This window comes from Gavia stellata, chromosome 2, assembly GCF_030936135.1.
Source record: "Gavia stellata isolate bGavSte3 chromosome 2, bGavSte3.hap2, whole genome shotgun sequence".
NCBI classification, from domain to species: Eukaryota; Metazoa; Chordata; class Aves; order Gaviiformes; family Gaviidae; genus Gavia; species Gavia stellata.
The window spans coordinates 16,353,124-16,370,426 of record NC_082595.1 but is presented as its reverse complement, the minus strand read 5'-3'; positions in this window follow the sequence as shown (position 1 = coordinate 16,370,426).

The following is a 17,303-nucleotide window of genomic DNA, read 5'->3' as shown; positions in this document are numbered from 1 at the left end:
AAGTCTTCTTTGGCACTCCTACACCCCTCTAAGTAAGGCACCTTAGGCACCTTACCTCCACTCTCTGCTGCCCAGCTTTCCTTTCTGAGAAACAGAGATAACAGTATTGACCTTCTTGGTAGAACATTTTCTCATTTTTTTTTATGAGACGTGCTACATAAAAGCTGATTGTTAGGTTTTCAGCTATAAAAAGTCCTCAGCTTAACAGTGGGGCACAGTATGTTATCAGCCATAAAAAACCCTTTACACTGATCTTTAGCATTTAGGGATAGACCTTTGTTCCGCTTAGCTGCTTATAATCTTTGGAGTGGTGTGGCCTGGCTTTGGGGTTTTTTTTTTTGCTGCTCTCTGTGTGCGTATGTACTGTGTACATATGGTTGACTTTTGCTTCTATTAGGGCCAAAGATCACTTGGTTTAGCTTAACGTACAGATGTCAGTTGGCATCAGCCAATTGACTGCCTGTGATCTGTCATTCAGAGTATTTCCTCTGAAATATAAGGGAAATTAGTTTGCCAACAGACAAGAAATGGAGTAAGAAACCACTGAACCAGAAAGGACAAAAAGAAGGACTATGATCCCCAAGAAAAAATCCACCTTTCCTTCAGTATACACTCTATGAATGTTTTATGCTGATAGCCAGAGCTTGTCCATTCATTGCAGACAGCCTTTTCCTTTACCATAATAACAGGTATTTCCCTCTATGTAGCCTCTGAAGAAGAAAAGAAATTACTTTTTTGTCCATAGGGCAGCTGAAAGCTTTGTCTCCAGCCTGGGCAGCACGGTGCAAGGGTGGCAGCGTTGAGGAGTGCCCAAGTACATGACAGATGGCATCTAGGCATGATGGAACCCAGGAGTTTTAGGTAGGTTCCTATTTAACAGCATTTCCACTGCAGTGTCTAGCTATGCATGTCAGGAAGATGTAGACAGACAAAAAGCCATCACAGATAATACTAGTTCAAAGTCAAGATAATAGCAGGAGCAGCAAAGTCAAGCCCCAAATAGTTCCCCATGGCCTAATACCTCTTGTTCTGAAAAGTCGTATCTGGAAATAACAGCGGGGTGTACAAAGTGTGGGGAGCCCCTGGTGCTGGGCTGGATGATACTGGAGCCTCAGCTCTCTGGCTACAGTCTCAGGAAGTGGCAGTAGTGATGGGACAGCATTTACAACAATGACAAAGTGGCAATAGTGATGGGACAGTATTTACAACAATGACGATTGAGTTTAGGGTGTTTCAGAAAGGATTCAGTATATCCTGCGGGCTTGGGCTGATGTTCCTGATGGATGCCAACCATTCAGGTGAGAACAGAATAATTCACCGTTCCTTCCCTTACAGACAACTGAAACAATTGGACGTGGGCAGGCTCCCGCATAAGGCTCTTCAGGAATCTGAACTGAGCAGCAGGGTGGTTTGGCTAGGGGCTAATCTACCCATTAAGGCAGAGATCAGCTTGAAGGCAGCAATTTCTTCGGGTGGTAGAAGAGAGACAGAAACAGGACAGAGAGCCAAGAAGGCTCAGGAGTAGCTGGAGGAGCCCCCAGCAGCGTGACCCCAAACAAAAGCTGAGGGAGGGATTTTGGGCATAGTGCTTTCAAGCAAAAGACACTTGAAATTGCAAACAAAACTCCTCGCTTCTTGTTTGGCCTTTGTTTTAAAAGTTCAAGGACAAACAGCTTTGTGCATTCAGTGTTAATCAAGAGCACTGCTGTAAGGAATTACCCGACTCCATCAGCATTCTCATCCCAGTGGAACCAACCCAAAATAACTCTTGCCCCAAACTGACTGGGGCAAGAGTTAACTGATATGGGCTGAAAATAATAACGGTCTATATATTTCTTAAGAAAAACTTCTTCTTATTTTAAAGACTTTGGTAATAAATACATGCAAGAGTTGAAGGCAGCAAAGAGTTGGATAGGCTATTATTCTCCAATCAATTCAATTTTTAAGCCTTACTTAAAGAATGCTAATTTTAAATGAGATATTCTTCTGATCATTTCTACAATTGAGGGGATGTAAATTCACATTCGTAATGAATGGGTTTTTTTAATATTTGATTGCAGTAATCCAAATGATCCTATTTAATATCAAGGACAGAGCTGGTATCTATTTTTTGATAACTGCTTTGCATAGCATACTCCATACGGTTAAAATTTTTGGAGAACGGTTTTAGAAGACACAACTCTTTGGTAGGACAGTCCTGGTGGCTGGAACGGGCTCCTCCTGCAGTCAGAGCGCTGGAAGGCCACAGAGCTAAAAGTCACAAATTCCAGGTTCTTTGTATTTTGTCCTAATAATCTTTTACTGCATTGTCCTAACCTCAAGCATCACCTGTTCGGACTTCAAAGAATAAGCTCATTTTACCTGTCTTCTCTTTTTAGCTTTCACCTTATCCTGTTGTCAGAGCTGGCAGCTCTTATTCTGGTTTCCAGTCTTCCTGTCCAGTTGTACCTTCTCCAGCCTGAAAACAACCTTCTTCAGCCTTGCAAGGTATATTTGATTGGCTTCCCATCTTCAAGGTAATGAGCTTAAAAACCCACGGTCTTTGGAAAATGAAATGAAAACTTCAGTTTTCAGGACTGTACATGTGAAAATCCTGCGGAAAGAGTTTTGCAGGGCTTTTGACCAATGCCATTCAGTGTGATAAAAATCCTTAGAACAATTTAGCTTTCGTATGGTAATTATATGCACTGAGAGTCAATGAGAACCTGTAAGAAATGCTATTTGTTTCTATGTGTAATATGAATAATCATCATTATCAACATTACAGAATAGGGAAGAAGACAAAAAGCAGATACTGTAGATATGTTGGTGATAATGGGCTGTTCATAACAGGAATATTTTTATGTGTTCCACATGGTAATATGTAAATATTTCAGTTGAGCGGAGTTTTATGTCATATATAGTTTTCTTAAGATTTATAAAAAGATCAAGAATTAGATTTGCAGAAAAGCAGCAGAGTTGAGTGTAGTGCAGATGAGAAGCAACACTGGCCCCTGTGACAGACTTCAGGTATCCTGAGCTGAAAGTTAGAGTTAGCCAGGTGTCACATTGAATTACAGGGCAACGGTATACCTGCTATCCACTACAGTGCTTTATCGTTAATTATTATTATTCAGATTCCATGCTGCCTGCAGTTTGTAGATACTGAAAGAACTTTAAAAGGGACATAGTCAGAATTTCTCGGTATAAGACCAGGAGGCAAACATTTCACCTCTGACAGAGACGTGCTTCAGACAAAATATCCACTCTCCATTCTCTCTGTAAATGAGGGCTAGGATTTGTGTCTCGTGGGATGTTGTAAGATTAATTTTTTCTTGTATGCATAAACTGTTTTGAAGGTGGAAAGGTTCAAGTCTTATTTCACAACAGCCTTGCAATTACAGTACAAATGGAGCAGACGCCGTCTCTCCTCGGAAATGGACAAACAGCTTGGAACTCGGTAAGTACTCTAGCCAGCTAGAACAAATACAATTTTGCAGTCCATTGATTTCCATTTACAATGCCAAGTTTTATTTGATTTATTTTTTTAATATCTATGTGCCACAACACCACCTTCCTTTTTTTTCCTTTTTAGATGAAGTGTCACTGGCACGTGGTCCTCATTAGCCTAGAGATATTTTGGATAAGTTAAGACAAAGGATCAGCAGGCAAACAAAACAGGGCCATTTAGGACAGTGTTGATGATGCAGCCCAAAATTGTTCTCTCCTTATGTGAGAGAGTTTAGGATTTCTGAGCATATTGGACTACTATATAGCTGCATGGACTATGTAGGGGGGTCTCACACATAGGTAGGTAGAGCCAGAGTTAAACGTCTGGATCCTAGGTGTTATTTAATGACTCAACAAATAATGGCAGCAAATGCATGAATGCTACTTGGGAAAAATTCTGTCATCCAGTGTGACTCTCTGTGCTCCCCTAGCACTATGTGGTGCCCAGCACAGTACTGCAAGGCATCAAGCCAGAATCTTTCTGGTCTTGAAAGGCTGATGCTGGGAGTGGATCCTGGCGTGGGGTCCTCTCTATCGAGCCTGGTTTGGGGCTGTTTCACCAACTGGACATGCACCCTTCCACCTTCCCTTTACCTAGTGTACGGGTCACTGTCACTGACTGCGACCGTGATTAAATAATGCCTGCTGCTACTGAATGAGCCGAGGAGTCTGAAGCAGATCAGTACAGGTGCCATTGTCTCGCCTTGAGAAAGTGGGCTATTGCTGCCGCCACAGGCGCTAGGAGAGGTGGGGATGGCTGGGGAGGGAGGAGGGAGAAAGAGGGAGTAGCTACTGCCAAGAGGAGCCATGCACTGATACCCTCTAAACTGTTGGAAGAAGCAAAGTTGTTGCTGATAATAGAAAGTACGCACAATACCTATGGGTTGGAAACAGAATTTGACCTATCAATGATTAAATATGGGGAAACTTGCACTGTCATTGCTCACACCGACTAGTGCTTATGGGTAAATGGAAGATTGGGCTGTCAGGTTGTCAGCTTCTATGAGCCCTAACTTCCCCCTGAAAGGGAGATGGCCATTTTCCCAACAATGGCCCCAGCTCTTTCGGTTACAGCCAGTCAAGTCCAATGACATCAAATATTAATCTGGCACAGAACCTGGGCTGTCCGAGTACATTTTATAACCAACAGCGTATCAAATCCTTTGGACATGATGACAATCGCTCCTTTATTGTCACATCAGTCAGTCACTTTAACCCAGATTCTCAGTCAATTCAAAGGAAAGAAAACGGTGCTTCAGAGTACTGACTACTGCAAAAGTACTTTAAAAAAATTAACAGAAGGAGGGCAGGGCTGAAACTCATAGCAAAAGATCCCACCATAAAATCAGGAGAATCCCACCATAAAATCACAAGGAGCCTTAGATGACCTCACAGCAAGAGGCTGTGTTGCTGTTTTGCATACTGCAAGGGGCAGACCTCGGATCATCCCAAATCTAGTCTTTGAGCTCGCAGTTAGTTCAGAGCCTCAGGCCTGATCTGTTTGCGTAACAGCATTTATATTCCTTTTATAACAGAATTTCTGTCTGTATAACAGAAATTTGTAGCACTATGCAAGCAGACAAAATTGGGAAATCAGATTTCCCAGGTGGAGCGTGAAAAGGCGGGTCCAAGGCACTGATCTCTTCCAGTTGTTGCCTGACCACAGCCCCCTGCAATCTGGCAGACAGATGCCACCTTCAGAGGGACTCTGTGTCAGGCAGCTCCTGCCTATGTTTTCTCCAGCATCCAGAAGTGGCATGATGCTTTGATCCACCTCTGATTTTGCCTATTGAATGTGCAAGGAAAAAACAACTCTTAAGATGGTTAGCAGAGGGCTGAGCATACAAGCACAGCACATCATTAACAAAACCACTCCAATTAGCTGAGGGGAAAAGAATGACAAAAATGAGAAAAATTTTGCTTTCCTCTGCACAAGACTAGAGCCAGCGAGAGAAAACTGTAACTTGACCCTAAATTATTCAAAGGAAGCAAAGAAATAAAACATAGACTAAAGGAGAATTCTTCCTAATGACTTGAACCAAAAGCCAAAGCACATTAACATACAAGGACTGGAAGATTCAGAGAAATAGCTGGAAGGAAATTGCATGCCTATAGTCTTGGGGGAAAATGTAGGAACTCAATTTAGTAATATACCTGGCATGCCTCAGGAAAGGGAAAGTTTTTATACTGTATTGGCACCACTCCTGACCTTATCGTGCAGAATAGATGACTCAAGGAACAGGTAAGGAATAAAAAGAGGCTTTTTAAGTGTTCAGAGGGATTCTGCCATGGAGGTTTTTTTCAGAAGGTGTTTCTGAGTGGGCTGGAGTGGGAGAAAGCGTCAGAAGCCCAGCATGATCATTCTCGTTTGCAGAGTCACCTATTAAATGATGCTTAGAGGCATAAGCTACCCCAGCTACGGAAAATAGTGTACTTCAGGGTGTTTTCTTTAAGAGATTTTGGGTGTCTCCCCAGTCCTTGGAAACCTGGTAAAAACCTTCGATATTTCCAAAGTTGGGTACAAGTATCTGAGCCTAAGCTGTTTATTTTTAAGAACAAAAAGTCAGCAAATAAAGAAAAAATAGACCTGAACATGTTGCTAAGGACGTGTCAGAGAACTCCTGACGTCACACGAAAAGCTACTTCTGTGGCAATGGAGTGCAAAATCCAAATGCATTGCTAAAGCTTAAAAGTAATTACTGTCTGGAAGGCTTGGTAATCTTGTGTCTGTTCTTGCAAGTGTCTGAACACATGCGTGTGCACGCATACACATGCATGGGCCATCTTAGCTGCTGGTTCCCTTTGGGGCAGCTTCAGCTGCAAGGACAAAGGCAAAATAAGCACAGGGATGGGAAGACCCTCTCAATCCTTGATATTTTCATTACAGCGGTTTGCAGTATAGTAGTCAATGCAGCAGTTATTCTGCAAATGGAGAGCTCTGGTCTAGTGCTGTCAGTCTCACACCCACTGTTTGCGAACACCTACATTCCCTTTAAAAATAAAATTGTAAGAGCTCTGAATACAAATGTGCGAAAGTTTTACTATTTAAAGGGATCTTCTGGAGAAACTATGTCAAATATGTCGCTCCTTCTCAAATGCCAGTGGTGCTCAGGATTACTCGTTCTGCAGCCTCTGCTTTCTGTAGCCAGCCGGCAGATGGACGAAGCTCACATCCCGCGTGGGGCTCCCCCGTGCCCAGCTGCCCTCCTCCTGCCATGCTCCACTTCACTACTGCTTAGGCAAAAGCATCTCCCAAAGTTGGGAAAGGACTGGAAATTGCATGGGTTTCCAGCCGGCAACCTTAGCAGTTGCCCTGACTTATTAAAGCCGGTGGCCTGGGGATGAGTGGCGGGAGGTGTGGGAGGTATGCTCGCTGCCTCCGAGTGATGCTCTAGAAAGGGAGAAGCAGTCAAAGGGAGAGTGCTGTCGGCAAATACCACCCACCCCGGCAGCACAGTTTTCTGAAGCTAGCAGAGCTTCAGAGAAGTGCGGTTACGGAATATCGCATGTTGTGAGGGTCATGGAGGTGTGGGGGGAGCAAAGGGAGGGCAGGATGATGGAGGATGACAGCACAGGTGCTGTGCCAGGTCTGTAGTGCCCCATTCAGAGGTTCAGGTGCACCCTCAATCGTCGCTCTGCTTGATGTGTGTTGGCCAGTTTTAGTGGGCATTTGCACAATCCTTAACTTCCTGAAGCAGTGAGATGCCTTCCACTTAGGCATTACTGTTATTTAAGGGGGAAAGCAGGGCATTTGAACAGGAATGAAGGCATCAACACTGGATATCCCCTTTGCCGGGTAAGTGGATAGCATGAATGGGATGTTCCCCTAGTCGCAAGGCATTAAGTATTTCTTCTCTGACTTACGCCAGCTCCAAGCTATTGTCAGAAGAACCATTAGCTGCTTACATCAAGACATTAAGCCAAATCCTGGTGCCAGTGAGATCAGTCATAAAACTCAAATTGATTTCAGTGGCAATAGAAATTAGTCTCCTAGACAGAGGTCAAGAGGGAGGATGCTATCGCCTAACAAGTGCAAGTTTAAGTTAAATTCACTCAAGTTTCGGGACATACTGAAATTCTGTCTGTGAGTGTGCAGTTATGGCACTAAGAGACCTAGTGTTGGTAGCTACTGAAAGTGATTTTGAAACTTTCCTGCAAATACAGATGACTCTTTTATGAACTGAGGGACATGGACATCCTGGCTCCCAGCTCTGTATGACTGACCGTGTCTCATCTATCTCATATTGTTCAGTGCTCATGTTCTGTTCATTTAATTACTCAACCGGACAGAAGTATTAAATGGTGTTTCAGAATTCTTTATTACAATAGATGCTTTCCAGTAATTACCTCGCTCATTCCCTGATAGTAGTGGGGTAAAAAAACCCTCTCCCCAGGTATTTTCTGCCTGTAAAAGTACACATCTCTTAGAAACAGATTTTGTTCTTTAGCCTTTTTTGGTTTCCAGTTGCATTTAGATTGGTCTCAAGAAGATCTACAAATCTCTGTGAGTGCTCTTCAACGTATATTTACATTTTCGCCTTGCTTTTAAGGAAACGCACGCAGACTATATTTTTTTGATTTCCTATTTGCTTTTTATTTCTCTGTAGTTTCCTGTTGTGACCACTTTTTAAACACATTGTTTTCAGACTCCCTCCGTTTTGCACACATATGAAATAAGTTACATTTTGTTCTATCCTGGACCGAAATTTTACATTCATGATTAATCCGAACCGTTTCCTCTTAGATTGCATAAGAAAATCTACAATTAAGAGTCATGTCTGCTCTCCTGTGGTAATTCAAGTCTTAGATTTATTATAATCGCTAACAGTAAATACTGTATCCATTTTTAGAGAATGATCCAATCTGCTTGTATTTCCTGATCTTTCTTTTCATTCCTTTGTTATTATATGCTTTCTGCCTCTTAATTGTTTCCATATGAAATGGCCTCAGTCAAAGTGGTTGCAATGAATAACGTCCGTTTCAAAATGCCAGCATTTTGGTCACAGCAGATAACCACGAGGTGGTTACTCCCTGAGTACAGTAGCACTCCTTAAGGACAAGTAAGAAGTTCTGCAGTCTTGCTAAGTGAAAAACAGTAAAGACCAAACATCGCAGACAAAAGGCAGCTTAGTAAATGGGATTTCTGCCCTTTTAGCCAATAATCTTGATGCCATTTTTGATTTCTGCACAGCCATAAATTTGTACTTCCCTTTCAGTATAGCTGAATAGTATTAGGAACTAACTTAGCTTCTCTCCCGTGGACTGTGTTTAAAATATCTTTTGTCAAATAACTTGGGGGGTCCCTTTTATGTTTTCAGTATTGAGGCTGCTTTATTGAAGTATAAATCCGGGGCCCTTCATCAAGGCAGAAAGCTCTGCTGGTTCTGCTGCATTTCCATGGCTCAGTACAGAGCTGGATGCACTTAACTGAGAGGTGTGAAAAAGCATCCTGGAAGAGATGGAAGCTAAATATATTCTGCTACAAGATTTCTTCCATTCCTCTCTCCACCCCCAGATCCCAGAGACTACAATGGCTTATGCAGGGTTTTACATATGCAGCTAATGGTGGAGGGAGGAGAATTCCCACGGATAAAGAGCTTTCGCCCAGTAACAGCACAGCACACAGCCTGAAACGGTGCTGGGGTGGGTTTTGAGGGAAAGCACTCCCATCATTGCTTCCAAAGAGAGGTCCTACACAATTATTTTTAGGAAAGGATCCCTAGCTATAAGGAGATCCTTCCCTACAGCTTTGATAAAGGCACCTGGACAAGGTGGAGAGGGGATGGGATTTCATCTAGACCCTCTGCGCTTAGTGTTTCCTTTTGCTTAGCTCTAAGGGGCTTCCCAGTTTGGGGATTTTATTTTGTTTCAGACTACGCTTTGACACCCAGCTATCTGGATGCATTACGTGGCTTGCAAGTCTTAAGTGCTGTGGCTGGTCCTCCCAAGGCCAGGTGCCTGATGACCAGCTTTCCATCTCTTACAAGAGCATTGCCTTGTTTGTGTTTAAGGAGCCCAACTCCATAAAAGCACAAAAGAGCAAACAAGAATTTCCTCTCATTTGCCCCTGATTTTATGCTTATATAATCCCACTAATTTCATTTGCATGAGAACAGAAACAGATCCCCAGTCTCTTGGTAGAAATGATTTTACAGGGCTGTTACCAAAACCAGAAGGCCAAGCAGGAGTCTACTTCACACGCACAAACCACCACAGCAGAAGTGATGTGCCAAGTGGTTATTTTATTCCCACTCTACATTTTTATGCACATTTATGTACATTGTATTTAGTTGTCTAGCTGAGTGGTTTTATCTCCAGGTACACAAAAGGAACTTAAACCATTAGAAGGGACACCTCAGAGCTGTAAACTCCGAGGGGAAGAAATTACTATCAGTTTGACAGATTTGTAAGTGAATTACTTATTTATGTAGCTCAACAGATTTAATATTAATCACAGATGAAAGACACAAGTTAAACATGCTTCGCAAACACATGCGTTGCCTTCTCATTTACTCGAGAATGGGTCAAGTTAAAGTTGCTGCTGGTACGGCCACAGATCTAGGCGGGAGAGCTGAAATGAAGAACAAATGAAAGCAAAGCAAATTGCTTTTAAAAGTTTCAAATGAGCGTGCTGTTGGAAGTGCTATAAAAGATACCACAAAAGAGACGGCTAAAAATTGTGGCTCGAGCTCAATTTTTTGCGAGCAATCATAAATCTTAACTTCAGCAGCTTTGTGCTCATCTGGGGGCACTGGACAAGCGAAAAAAAGTTGACCTCATCATCATGTGAAGTTTCCTATTCCTGTCTTAAGTTGTCATTGGTAAAAGCAGGCAGCAAGAATTCCAGTTGTAAACAGTGATGTGCTGCCAATGTTTCAGCAAGGGTAGCCCACATTTTTTCCTCTCTGCAGCTGTAATGCAGCTTCTGCATAAGGGGCTCAGTGGCTGCAGAGGAGAAGGCTGCAGACCAGCCCTCCCTTCATTTGCTTCTCTGGTGAAACATAAATGCCCTTTCTGAGGTGTAACCGAAGAGGGAGATGCTGTAATTTGGCAAACGGACTTTGAGAGTCATAGGGTCTTGTTTCTGTGCAACTGCTCACAGGAAGAGGAGCAAGAAGCCCTTATCCTCTCTTGCACCCACTCCAACAGCACAGCATAAAGACACATCTACAGGTCTTGCACCTTCCCGACTCGTTCCCTTGTCCAAATCATTCTCCTGGGAGAGAAGCAGGACACTCGCTTTTTGGGTGGCTGACCAAGGACTGTATGGATAGTGTTGCAGCACTTCCAGCAAGAAGATATTCCTGAAACATAGGGTGAAATTCAGCTAACCCCAGCAGCTGTGGGCTAGACGTTGGTGCGGAGCTGAAGGACCTGATGCAGCAGAACAATTAGTTCCCTTCCAACACGTCTGCCCAAGGCGGCAGGCATGTGCTTCAGCAGGCAGCTCCCACTCTTACTTGCAGGACGGCTCCCTCAAATTTAGTTTTAAAAACACGGGGATTAGTTACTAGCTATCTCACTTCTTGCCTGACAGTTTTCCTTGGTGCAATTAAAAATGTCTCCAGAATGTATAATAGGAGTCAACTGAGTTTTTAAAGCATCATGCAGACAATGTACATCATGTTGAAAAATACACTTGTTATCTGCTATCCCATGACCAAAACAGCCAAAGAGAAAAAAGCTCTAGTTAAAGGAAATCAGAAAAAAAGAGCTTTGGAGTGAATTTCAGGGATAGTAACCTCCCTTTAAAATGTGTCTGTGCAGTTGTCATCTTGGAGAACCTTGAAAATATTTGTATTTTTTGCCTGCTTTATATCCTTTAAAGTATCCCACTCTTTGTTTTTTACAGGCTTACTCAATATTGTCATTTAATCAACGAAAGGATCTCTTATAAACAATTGGAAAAAATGTACTTGTAAAACTGTGCAAATACCTATTTCCAAAAAAAAGTAAAACTGCTGTGGTTTCAGGGACACAAATGATGCATTTTGAAATAGGACTAAATGTTTATTTACATGAGAGAGCATGCTAGGTCTGGTCTACTGAGAAAATAATGGGCATTAAACTCTATACAGCATACAGTCCACTAAATAAAAAGTAGATTATATTTTAAAAAGAGATCTGTGGTTTAGTGATCTACTACAGTTTTTAAGCAAAACAACTCACTTTGACGCTTAGCAGAAGAATAACTATTTTGGTAATGATTTATTTCTTTTGATTTTAAAACTCTTTTAGGACTTATTTTAAACGCAATGAAAGATAATGAGAGGAGATGATAAATTAAGCAAGAGCAAAGGTGAAGGTTTATTGCGCCCTATAGAAAAGTGTCAATCTAAAGGCAGATTGTCAGCTCCTTCACTCGGGTCTTCTCTGTGTTGCTCAGTTGATGTAGTGAGGCTTTAGTATGGTCTTACCCAGCCAGTGGTGGATTTCCTCCGAGGCAGAGGATGTCCACAGAGGTAAGAAAGCTGCCCCGTGCCCCCGCCTACATCGATCGCCCGGCAAAGGAGACAGCGCGAGCAGTTAGAGGCAAAGAGATGCGGCCTGAGCAGAACAGGGTTGTGATACTTGACTGCTCGAGCAGCTAGCACTAATTTGAGCGGCCCAAAGGTCACGACTATTTATGCAGATAAAAGGTCAATGGCAAGCTGGCATGTGGCTGCAGGCTATCTTGGTAGCGCTTCACCCAGAGCACCGATACGATACGGGCTTCTGATTCACAGTTTGTCTTTCTGCATGAACTTTCAGGCCAAGCTTTGGCTGGGAAAAAAAATCTCTGCCATGGGAGTTGACACAGTTAGGAGCCAGATGCAATTTTTGTGGCTCAGGCTCATCCGTAGCTAAATCAAACCTTTGAATCATTATTTATAAAAGACAACCAAATTCTGAACTGTTTGCTCAGTATTTAGTCAGCCCTTATGTAGACAAACTCCTCTGAAAGCATGCCTGAGTACAGATAGAGGAAAAAGTTTAGTAAGATGTTCAGGATGTGACCCACTGAAAGCAAGCCTGTGAAACGCCTGCTGACTTCAACAGAGGTGGGGTTCTTCAACTGCCAGTATGTGGACAAAAATCACTTTAAACGTGCAGGACCTCAGAGCACAAGACTAAATGACATGGTTTGAATTTCCAGAGCTGAAGTTTCAGTTTAGGTGAAACAATGTCTGTTTGGGTGAAAAAGGGAAGTAGATATACTAGTCTAGTCAGATTCTGTATCTGGAATTTTATAGTTGATAAGTGCTTCATCCTTTGCTGTCATTAGAAAATAAAAACATATTTTAACCTTCAGTTCCAGCAGCTGTCTGTCTACCTGCACTGATTTTAAACAAAATCCTTTTGCCTTCTGTTGTAAACCAGTCCCGTATGCCCTGGTGCCCAATAGGAAGTGTGCAAAGTATTTTGTGACATTCCATTCCCCCCAAAAAAGGTAATAGGAAAGCATCATTACATCGATTTGTTTTTCATCACAGAGGCATTTGGCACTATGCCTTAATTAAGGTTGCAGCAATAACTCTATTATAAGCACTGCTTTGCCTCCCCCAGTAATTTTTTAATAGTAGTTAGCTATTATTCTGTTATTTTTGTTTGCTAATAAAGAAAAAATGTTAGGACGAAAACTTCCCACGTAGAAAGCCACCAAAACTAACTGTCTTCAGACCTGGAAAAGAATATTTTTCCTCTAGGCATCTCTTCCCATCAAAATGGAGAATTACCAAGTTCTTCCTTGACCATTGTATTCCTACATCTCCACACAAGGGGAAGTTTAAACAGTTGCTTGGATGCATTTTGTCAGGTTTATTAATTCCATTATACTCCTTCTTCACTCATTTTGTGGGCTTGGCTTCTGGCAAACTGAAACCAACCTGTACCAATGCCTGGTGAATAAGCATATTTTGTATGTGTTTTCCCACTGAAAATGGCAAAATCCTAGCCACTGCACATTTGCAAGTACTTTCTTGGTCATATTCATCAAACTGAAGAGAGTCTCCGTTCGAGGCTGAGGTTCGTTACCATGTCCACAGACATGCAGCACGCAGTTCAAACGGCTTGCGACTCACACAGTGCAGCTGTAAGCGCTGTGATGATAATAATCGTGTGGTGGTTCTCACAAACAAAGGCTTCTGGCCCATGTGTGGAAGTGCAGGTGACTCTGGAAGACCTTCTCTTTCTCTTACAGCTCATCAAAGGAAAGAAAAAGAAGCCTTTGCAGAATCTGAACACATTGGAATACATTTTGCAATTTCCTGGACTTTATGCTATCTCTTGGAAATGCTATGTTGTTATTTCCAGTCCCTGGAAAACAGGACTGTACTATAGATAATGACTGTGGGATTTCTGTTATCTTGGAGCAAATATGGGTTTTATGCTTTCCCTCCTATTAAGGGACTTTAGAAAATGAAACACAAAAAAAAGCAAGATCTTGCTCATAATTAGTGCTGAGGGCCATCTTGTACTTCAAGAACATGGTTTAGAAAAGGGATCTCCTACTGCCTCTGCCCAGGCAGCTTTCTCATCTTCCAGAATGATACGTTGGTGAGATGAAGACCTAGAGCTATGTTTTCCTCATAGGAGTCCAGAAAATACTGCAGGTTTATGGTCAATGTTCCATCAGAAATCCTCATAAAACTGAAGCAGTTGTTTATCTCTTTAAAAAAAAAACAAAACAAAGACAAGATTGTGAGTCCCACTGGCCTTCTACTACTCTTAATCCTAGTCTAGAGCCTATGATTAGATCTCGCATCTTCCCCCAGTCTCTCTGAGTTTTATGTGAGTGCACCTATCTACTTTTTTGGACTCTCCCGTCTTGTTTCATTTTAGTGAATGGTCACAATATAGTTAAAGACACAGCTTTAGGTCACCTGAATCAGCTTTACCCCATCTAGCCTCGAGTAGGGGAGCCGTGTAATCCCCACAATAGAGCTCTGTATCCGCTAACTGCAAACCTGAATGGCATCTTGAGTGGGCCTCATGGTTCATGTTAAAGCACCACACTGCTAAAGCTGCCTTGCTAGCCATACCCCGAGTTACTGAAATGATAAATTGGATATGCCTGCATCGCCTTCAGCATTGACACAGTACTGAAACCGAGGTGGTAGGAGGAATCCCCTGTCCTATTCTGAACGGGAAGGAGTGCTATCCCAGTGGCTTGCAGGCACTACGCAGTCTAGGTGTGACTGCGTCAGGGATCAGGCACAAAGGACAGGTCAAGGCTTTCCAAACATGTAAGGAAAAAGCACAGCTATTCCCACAACCATGTTTATATTAGAGGCGGTGTCTTCCATCCAACACAGTCACCAAACCTCTATTTTTTCCTAACCGCTGCTGCCATCCAGGTGAGGCGAAGGTAGCTGGATGAGCAGTCACCCCAATTTCTCCCAATTCTCAGCATTCTGGGTTGTTTGATCAATAGATGCTCTCAAGATACCAGAAATAGGGATGTCTCATTTAGGACCTTAAAATTTTGCGCACAGCAAAGTTGTTCCTTGCTGAGGGCTGAATGGGTCTTCCAAGTACATCTGAGTGGATAAATATTGATTTACACCCTAGTTTTATCCCCATGGAATTGGCTGCGCGATTTAAAGTTGGAACTCGGGATGAAGACCTTTCTCAGGGTGGCAGTTTCTCTATTACGGACAAAGACGGAAAAAATAAGACCTGTTATGCAAAATCAGCCACGAGCTATTTTCCTTCTGTATGTAGCAGTTAGTTAAATGCCAAGTTTTAGCACTCACTGTAAGTAGAGAACTTTTTTCTGCTTACCTGAGAAAATAATTTACACAATTCGCAATTAATTTCTATTTAGGTTGTTCAAATTATTACTATAATCTACACAGAAATGACATAGCAAAACTTGGAGGCAGCTATAGTGTTTTATACCATTGCACAGCACTGTGTATACATCAGTCCACATGATCCATTAAAGTATTATTAACACAATAGAATAAATTGAATTTACACAGTATTAAATACACCACATAAAGTAACCATGAAAATTGCTGTCATATACAGCTCCTCTAACCTTGTAACTCAAATTGCTTTTCTAATTCGTTGCCCCAATCCTGAAACTGGACTTTTATAAGACTATATTTCTGCATGGAGGGGAAAAAAAAAAAAGCACAGAGCACAAACATTGACAAATCTATTAAATTACATACCGGAGAGAGAAATTACCACGTTAAAAAGTCCAAGTTGGTAGAGCTATACTGGACCATTGCGACAGAGAAATTACAGTCAATTCCCATTATTGCTCTGTCAGAGGTGTCAGAGTCGTAGCCCGCAGCTGCGGCCAGTCATTTGATATATTTCCCTGCCTCTCATGGCACATGCAGGCTGCGGAGAGTGTCAGCTAGGCTGCTGGAAAGCAATTCTCCCTCTCTAGGCTTCTGAGAGGACCCTGGCCTCAATATGCCTGAGAAGCTGCTGTTTTACCAACCTGAGATTGCTGACAACCTGTTTGTGAGAGGGATGAATTCCGCCCCCCCCCCCGCCCCCCCCAATAATTTCACTGGGGTGTTCACTTTAATGCCTAGTAATGCCGCTGTAAGTGTTGGTGTAATTTCACTGGTAGTGTAATTGCAAGTTAACTTCGTGGCTGATCTCTTCAACAGATGGAAGCAGGGTGGGGGTGGTGATGAAACCCACAGGAAATGGGTGCTGCTGGAGGAAAATGCAGATGGAAAAAAGGAGACACGTAAGAACAGAGAAAGGGGAGAGAAAGAGATCAAGGAATCAAGGGACATAGGAAACACATGGTAGAGAGAGGATGCTCTGAATGACCACCTCTTCTACCTTTAGAGAAAACTGAATGTAACCAAAAAGAGTACGAAGAATTGAATAAATTACAGATACCCAATACTTTAATGGGCATATACAGAAATAAATGGTATGGTGGTCAGGTTCTTTGGGACCTGAAATTCTTACATTCAAATCCTTGCTCCATGGCAGACCCTTAGGCCGTAATTAAAGAGCCTACATTTTATTTACGCTGTGGGCCTCATTTTTCCTACCGCCTCCCTGCTCCTGAGGCAGCCAGTAGCAAACTCCAGGAACAGGACTCAGGCAGAACATGCTGTCTCGGTACAGCCCTTCCATATACTTTGCATCAAATCTCTTGGGCCCTGCTTCACAGAAATGTTTATATACCTCATCTCAATCGATTCCTTGAGCCTTGGCGTCTGAGTAACCCGCCCATGAAGCTGGGTGTCACGATGTTTTGCCTCTCCAGATACTGTGAGGATAAGGGACAGATGCCAAGGAAAGGGCTTGGTAAATCAGGCCCAGCACCACACACATGTGGGCGTTTCGTTGCCAGGACCCAAGCTAGCGTCTCCACAGAAGATGGTTTTGCTCCACACAGACGCACCAGCACTCTGCTCTGCTCCAGATTTGAGGGTGCGACATACACGCACCCTGAGCAGTGCTATGCCACTTTTATCCCAAATCTAGAGCGGGTGATGAATTTTTTGGTCAAGAACTTGTCTGCAGTGAGTCACGCCTCTGGGACTGTAAAGAAGTTGGGAACGTCAGAGCAATCCTCAAAATGGAACCAAGGGGGGTATGGGGAGAAGTAAAACTGCTTGAAGCCATCTTGATGCCTCATCTATCTGCATGGAGCATAGCCTGGCCATAGGTGGGGATCTGCTCCTATTTCATGTCGCAGAGGTATGAGGAGGCATGCATAACAATAACCTTGCCATTTATTGCTTTCTCTGAAAAGTATTTTATTCATCTAGGTATACATTATAAACAGAAAGGAGGCCTAAAAAGCTAACATACCACAAAATAACAACTTCAGATTTCAAGGCTGAAGG